At 45.3% G+C, this 8,404-nt stretch overlaps 1 pseudogene; it reads right to left on the reverse strand.

The window, feature by feature from the left end:
- Nucleotides 1-5,375: 5,375 nt before the first annotated feature.
- LOC136383435 (elongation factor 1-alpha 1-like) lies at nucleotides 5,376-8,106 on the reverse strand (annotated as a pseudogene).
- Between the last annotated feature and the right edge of the window lie 298 nt (nucleotides 8,107-8,404).

The following is an 8,404-nucleotide window of genomic DNA, read 5'->3' on the forward strand; positions in this document are numbered from 1 at the left end:
CAACACCAAGAAGACAAACAATTCAATCAAAAAATGGGCAAAAGAAATGAATAGACACTTCTCCAAAGAGGACAGATGGCCAATAGGCATTTGAAAAAACGCTCAATATCACTAATCATTAGAGAAATGCAAATTAAAACCACAATGAGATATCACCTCACACCAGTCACAATGGCGCTCATCACAAAACAACACAGAGTAAGTGCTGGCGAGGATGTGGAGAAAAGAGAACCCTCCTGCACTGCTGGTGGGAATGCAGACTGGTGCAGCCACTGTGGAAAACAGTATGGAGACTCCTCAAAAAATTAAAAATCGAACTGCCTTTTGACCCAGCTATCCCACTTTTAGAAATATACCCCAAGAACACCATAGCATTGTTTCAAAAGGAGAAATGCACCCCCATGTTTATGGCAGTATTGTTCACAATAGCAAGATCTGGAAACAGCTCAAGTGTCTGTCAGTGGACGAATGGATTAAAAAGCTTTGGTACATATACACTATGGAATACTACTCAGCCATAAGAAATGATGACATCAGATCATTTACAACATGGATGGACCTTGATAACATTATAGTGAGTGAAATAAGTAAATCAGAAAAAACTAAGAACTATATGATTCCATACATTGGTGGGACATAAAAATGAGACTCAGAGACATGGACAAGAGTGTGGTGGTTGGGGGGGGGGAGGGGGGACGGAGGGGAGGGGAGGGGAGGGGCACAAAGAAAACCAGATAGAAGGTGACGGAAGACAATTTGACTTTGGGTGATGGGAATGCAACATAATCAAATGTCAAAATAACCTGGAGATGTTTTCTCTGAACATATGTACCCTGATTTATCAATGTCTCTCCATTAAAATTAATAATAAAAACAAGATTAGGCCCTGGCCGGTTGGCTCAGTAGTAGAGCGTCAGCCTGGCGTGCAGAAGTCCCAGGTTCGATTCCCGGCCAGGGCACACAGGAGAAGCGCCCATCCGCTTCTCCACCCCTCCCCCTCTCCTTCCTCTCTGTCTCTCTCTTCCCCTCCCGCAGCCAAGGCTCCATTGGAGCAAAGTTGGCCAGGCACTGAGGATGGCTCTGTGGCCTCTGCCTCAGGCGCTAGAAAGGCTCTGGTCACAACAGAGCGACGCCCCGGATGGGCAGAGCATCACCCCCTGGTGGGCGTGCCAGGTGGATCCCAGTCGGGTGCGTGCGGGAGTCTGTCTGACTGCCACCCCATTTCTGGCTTTGGAAAAATACAAAAAATAAAAAAAGATTAAAGAAAAAAAAAGAGATGGCCAACACAAGTGATAGTATTGTACTTCAGGGAAAGGAATGGAGGACGCAAGATTCCGAGGGACAATGAGCAAGCGGAGAATCAACAGATAAAGTCTCATGTTAGTGTGGCTGAATTTATCCACCATTTCCCCCTGATGTTGCTTGTAGTGGTTGTAATCAGCTCCATGTAGTCTCAGGAGAGCTACCAGTGTCTGGAGACTTGCACTCTAGCTCAGACCCCACAACCAACTCAAAGAACAAAAGAAGTTGAGAGAGAAAAGCAAGAGCATAAAGTGAGACTCTTTACGTGTGGTATACCTGCCATACCTTAAACCCAAATGTCATTCATTGCTTCAATCAATCCCACCTGGGATTGTGAGCCTATGAGTTAACAGATAAAAAGCACTTTATACAGTCAGTGTCTGCCCATAATAAGCATTCAAACTATGTTAGCTGTTTGATTCATCCAGAGACTTGCACCATGTCTGACGTTTAGTGTGCTCAGGGAATGTTTGAATAAATGAATGAACAAATGAATTTATTTATTTATTTATTTATTTATTTGGCAGAAAACCTGTATTCTTCTTTGCTTCTCTCCCAGAACCTAGCACAGTCATCGATTAACATATTTATATATAAAGAAAAGCCCCAATGCAAATATTCTGCCTAAAATGAGGAATCAGAATCATTGGATGGCATTCCAGATCACCATGAGTGATGTTTTTTGACCAAAGATCTTAATTTTGAATTGTTCTATTCAAGCATCTTTTTAGTTAATTACTTATTCTATCAACACACGACACATGTGCGACCTCTGTGAACTTCACCTCCTACAAAGGAATCTATATGGAATATGAAGAAATCTGTCTCCCCCTCCTAACGTATTGATTTTCTACAGTGTGTACGATGCTGCTACCTCATCCTTTCTAAAGCTTTGGAATCATTCTCTAGAAGCAACTCAGAGAAGCACTGAAATTTTGGAGCTAAGCACTGGTTTGTGAAACATGGCCAAGAATTGGCAATAAGCAGGTATAAACCTGTCCAATAATTAATGGGTGGAGTGTAGGTAGTGTGGATAATTCCACTTGGATTAACACCAGTATGACTGAAAAACAACTTTTCCCCTACAAGACTGTACTAGTTTTCCATCAGATGTGTGAACTGTATCTCACCTAAACATCCTAATACACTGATGAGAACTCCCATAAACATAATGATGACACTTTAATTCCTAAGATTGAAATACTGAAAAGAACACTGGACTAAATGTCAAAAAAAAAAAAAAATCAGGATTCTAGTTCTAGTTCTACTCCTTTGTGAGCCATAAGGCAGGGACAAGTCACTTAAACCTAAAATAGGACAGTAACACCTGCCCGTTCTCCACTGGGGATTAGTGTGACCATTCATTCATTCTGCAGTGTTTACTGGGCACCTGCGTTGGGTCACGCTGAAAGTGAAGGTATAGGATAAACAGATGCACTCTCCCAAAGAAATATGTTATATATAAAGCACAGAATGTTATACAATAGATGCTATCATTACGTTATTATAAGCATAGCTACATTGATCATTTAAGGATAATTAAAATAAAATCTTTTTGGCAGGTGTTCATGGGTTGTTTCCTAACCTGCCCACAGGAAGACGTCATCTCCATTTCCTCTGTTTTTACTTCATCTCCCCATAAAAGCCTTCCCTGACCATCCTGAGACCTCCTTTCCCTCACTGTTATTTTTTTAAACCACAGTGCTTGTTTCCTTCATAGTAAATATCTATAATGATCTATTATGTGTTTGTTTACTTATTATTTATTTCTGCCTGGAGATCTGAAAGCACTGAGGCAGTGTCCTTACTCCATGTATGAAGAAACACAGGCTTGCCCTGGCTGGACAGCTCAACTGATTAGAGCACTGTCCTGAAGCACAGAGGTTGTCAGCTCAATCCCCATCAGGCACATACAGGAACAGATTGATGTTCCTGTTTCTCTCTCTCTCAAATCAATAAAATAAACATTAAAAAGAAAAAAAGGAACAAAGAAAGAAGGGAAAGAGAGAGAGAGAGAAAGAAAGAAAACAAGAGAGAGGGAAAGGAAGGAGGGAAGGAGGGAGGGAGGGAGGGAGGGAGGGAGGGAGGGAGGGAGGGAATAAAAAGAAAGGAAAGGAAAAGAAAAGAAAAAAGAAAAGAAAAAACAGGCTTGTTCAGGGCAAGAGACTTGCCCAAAGTATCTCTACCTGGGTTTCTCTATAGGTCAGCAGTGATTTCCAATACCCTCCCTCTCTCTCCTTCTTTCTCCACCTTTTTCTTTGGTCTTTTCTTTCTTTGGAAAGAAGCTGTTTAAAAGGCACAAAGACCAAACAAGAAATGACAGTGTCGTTGCATTCACAGAACAGGATTTCCCCTTCGATAGGCCTGGTCTGGGTGCTTTACAATCAGGTTGTCGTGCATGTGCACTAAATAGATCCTTCTCTGGAGACTAGAGCTATAGCCCAGAAGTCTGCAGGAAATTGATTTTGCTGCAGAATTTCAGAGAGCCTCAGCTTTCCGTTTTGCAAAACAGACATTCAGACGGAGGGAGTGTGCAGAACTTCTCTGATGATGTGTGAGCGCCATCTGTCGCCCAGAGGCAGGGCGGCTTCAGTCTCAGATCTCCGGTTTCAGGCTCAACATCCTAACCACAAAATGTCATCAAAATACAGAGCCATCCACTCGAGTTCCATGGATATCCTTGTCAATTATGCATAGACAACAATATCCATTATAACTGCTAAAAACCTCAGCTGCAAATTTGATTTCTTTCTAGGAATTTTGTTTTATACTTGTGGCCTGAGGCTTATCAAGGCATGGCTCATATATTTATATATTGTCACCTCCTATTGCATTTATTCAACTAATATTTGTAGAGTACCTATCATGTGTGACACCACATTCTTGGTACCATAGAGAAAACAGAAATAAATAAGAGGAAAACAAAGGTTGGAAACCAAACACCTTGACAACTTGGGGGGGGGGGGGGAGGCAAAGTTACAAGTGTTAGAAGAAGGAATGGAAGTAAGCTGAAAGGCTATCCGGAGAAAGACCCACTCCCCCAGTGCTGAGAGAATCGGGGGAGATTTCAGGAGCATGCATAAGGGGCCACTGGGGTGAGTACTGCCCTGGGCGGGGGGACAGCGTTCCCCTCCTTAGGACTGTGGGCTCCGCACGGGGATGGTAACAGTAGAGATAGATGGGCCTGCTCCACAGCTCCCTGGCAACTCGGGCAAGTTGGGGGACCCAGTAACAGAGAGAGAAGGGTAAGGCAGAAGAATGCGACTCAGGCACAAAAATAATTTCTACTTTTAGAAAGAATAAACTCCCAGGTGCTGCCAATAGGCCTCCCTGTCTCCTGGTCCAAGCCTAAAATGACACAAATATCTATTGATATGAGCTCCAGCTCCAGGCTTCTCACCCAGCATACTCATCCCCCCAAGTGGGCTGGGAGACCATCAAACTTGGGCTCTGACTCCAGGGGTGCCTCCCTGAGAAGAATGAAGGCCTCGACCCTTCGCACTGACCGTGAACTTATATCAGAGGTGCCTTTTTTGCACTGCTTTCTGGCTAGTTCACTAGTGGTCCTTTAACAAAATACAAGTAGTATGAGGCACAGAAAGCTTTCGGAGGATACGGAGGCATGCAGACTAGATCCTCAATGTCCATGTCTTGTTCTAAAAGTGATGGCTTTCAGCAGGCCTCTGATGTGGGGCTGGGTCACGGGCCAGCCCCTCGTCCACAATCCTCCGTTCCATCTTCACAAAGGGGAGACATGGGCATCAACCAGTCCTACTAAACTTCCTCTTTAAACTTTGTTTTAATGGTCTCAGAATTCTGTGCCAGATTTTTGGTCAAGTTGTTTCCATTAAAAAGTACTGATTTTAAAAACTAATAACTTAAAAACTGCCACATACACACACACAAACAATGGTCCACAAAACATTCCCCTTTCCTTCTGAAGGTTTTACCATGTATTGTAATCATTAACCAGTCTTTTATTATTAAACTTAAGTGGCCAATTGAGACAAACAGCTATGAGATGTTCCTCCACCACTGAATGAGACTGGGGTGGCAGGTACTGGGGATAATATTCATCTAGCCTTCTCAGCTTTCTGGGCGGACTTGTGACTTTGCCAGCTCCAGCTGCCCTCTTGTCCACTGCTTTGATGTCACGCACGGCAACTGTCTGTCTCACGTCACGACCAGCAAAACAACCCAGAGGAGGATAGTCAGAGAAGTCCTCAACACACATGGTCTTGCCAGGAACCATATCGACAATGGCAGCATCACCAGATTTCAAAAACTTGGGGCCATTTTCCAGCTTTTTCCTGCAATGACGATCAATCTTCAGCAGCTCAGCAAATCTGCAAGCACTGCGAGCTGTGTGGCAGTCCAGCGCAGGTGCCTAGCCAGCACTGATTTGGCCTGGATGGTTCAGGATACTCACCTGAGCTAGGAAGCCGGCTGCCTCCATTGGTGGTCAGTTTTGCTGTTGCAACACAGGAGTTCCAAGCCAGAGATGTCAACGTGGTACTTGGATATTCCAAAAAGGCCATCAGGAGGGCCAGATGCAAAAGACATGGCTGTTTGTTACTCACATTGCAAGGGAAGCCCAATGGTGGCTGACTGGGCAAACAAGAACCATCCCTAAGCAGTTCCCTCCCTCCTACTTAAAACACCAGAGGAGGGAGGGGAGGGCAGTACCAAGAACAGCAGAAAACACTTCGGCTTGTGTTTGGGAAAGTCTGACCTCCCCTCAGTACACTATGTGGGAACTTCCCAAGACCAGGCTGCGTTTCTCCCTCTTCTGGCTGCTGGCAGAAGAGCATCTTGGGAGGGGGAAGGACCATGTCCAGAATCAGCCCCACAGTCAGCCCCACAGCTGTCACCTGCTGCGTTGCCACAATGAACATCTTTAACAGGCACATTCTTTTTTTTTTTTTTTTTTTGTATTTTTCCAAAGTTGGAAACAGGGAGGCAGACTCCTGCATGCACCCGACTGGGATCCACCAGCATGCCCACTAGGGGGCGATGCTCTGCCCCTCTGGGGCGTTGCTCTGTTGCAACCAGAGCTATTCTAGCACCTGAGGCAGAGGCCACAGAGCCATCTTCAACGCCCGGCCAACTTTGCTCCAATGGAGCCTTGGCTGCGGGAAGGGAAGAGAGAGACAGAGAGGAAGGGGGGGGGGGTGGAGAAGCAGATGGGCGCTTCTCCTGTGTTCCCTGGCCGGGAATTGAAACCCGGACTTCTGCACGCCAGGCCGACGCTCTACCACTGAGCAAACCGGCCAGGACCAACAGACACATTCTTGATACTGAAGCCCACGCTGTCCCCAGGAAGAGCTTCACTTAAAACTTCATGGTGCATTTCAACAGACATTACTTTAGTTGTAATGTTGACTGGAGCAAGGGTGGTGACCATGCCAAGTTTGAGAAAACCAGTCTCCACTTGGCCCACAGGGACAGTACCAATACCACCAATATTGTAGACATCCTGGAGGGGCAGAGCAGGTGTTTGTCAGTTGGACAAGCTGGTGGCAAGATGTAATCCAGAGCTTCAAAAAGCATGGTTCCATTAGCACAACCATCTTTACTAACCAAAGCTCGTTAGCATTTGGCTCCAGCATATTGTCGCCATTCCAACCAGAAATTGGCACAAATGCCACAACATCAGTGTTATAGCCAATTTTCTTAATGTAGGTGCTGACTTCTTTAACAATTTCCTCATCTCACTTCTGGCTGGAGAGCGGACCAGTGGAATCTGTTTTATTAACACCAACAATCAATTGTTTCACACTTCGTGCAAGCCAGAGGGCATGCTCATGGTACTACTCATTCTTGGAGATACAGGCTTCAAATTCACCAACACCAGCAGCAACAATCAGGATAGCTGCTCAGCCTGAGACGTGCTGTAATCATGTTTTTCATAAAGGCTCTGTGTCCTGGGACATAAATGATGGTCACATAATACTTGCTGCTCTTGAATTTCCATAGGGAGATATCAGTGATGATACACGCTCATGTCCACCTTTCAGTTTATTCAAAACCCAGGCCCTGGCCGGTTGGCTCAGTGGTAGAGCATCAGCCTGGCGTGCAGGAGTCCTGGGTTCGATTCCCGGCCGGGGCACACAGGAGAGGTGCTCATCTGCTTCTCCACCCCTCCCCCTCTCCTTTCTCTCTGTCTTTCTCTTCCCCTCCCACAGCGGAGGCTCCACTGGAGCAAGAATGGCCCGGGCGCTGGGGATGGCTCTGTGGCCTCTGCCTCAGGTGCTGAAATGGCTCTGGATGCAACAGAGTGACGCCCCAGAGGGGCAGAGCATCGCCCCCTGGTGGGCATGCCGGGTGGATCCCGGTTGGGCGCATGCGGGAGTCTGTCTGACTGCCTTCCTGTTTCCAGCTTCGGAAAAAAATGCAAAAAAAAAAAAAAAAAAAGACCCAGATGTGTTTGAAGGAGCCCTTCCCCATCTCAGCAGCCTCCTTCTCAAACTTCTCAATGGTTCTTTTATCTATCCCACCACATTCATAAATCACAGGCCAGCCATGGTAGTCTGGCCAAAATCTACATGTCCAATGACAATGATGTTAAATGAGTCTTTCCTTTCCCATTTTGCTTTGAGTTAGTGGTAGTCCTCACGACACCTGTGTTCTGGCAGCAAACATGTTACAAAAAAGTTCCCGCTCCATTCTATCCATCAAAACAAATCACAAGGCCAGCCCAGACTTAAGAGGTGGGGAAATAGACTCTGCTTCCTCATGGGCAGATATGCAAGGTCATGTTGCAGAAAGGGGTGCATACTGACGAACGTGGAGAATAACAACCATTTTTGCAACCTAGCACACATACTGGGTTTTTTAATTTTATTTAGAAAATCAATTGTAACAGGGTGTCATTGATCAATAAGAGTACACAGGTTTCAGGTAAACATTTCTATAGCATTTGAACTGTTGATTATGCATATACCCATCATCCAAAATCAAATCATTTCCACCACTGTATATTTGTACCTCTTTACACCCTTCCCTCCATCCCCTCTCCCCTCCCCCACATCCCCTTCCCCCAATAACCAATTCATTTTTATCTATGTCCATGAGTCTCAGTTTTATATCTCACCTATGTGTG

Source organism: Saccopteryx leptura, chromosome 11 (genome assembly GCF_036850995.1).
Source record: "Saccopteryx leptura isolate mSacLep1 chromosome 11, mSacLep1_pri_phased_curated, whole genome shotgun sequence".
Taxonomy (NCBI): domain Eukaryota; kingdom Metazoa; phylum Chordata; class Mammalia; order Chiroptera; family Emballonuridae; genus Saccopteryx; species Saccopteryx leptura.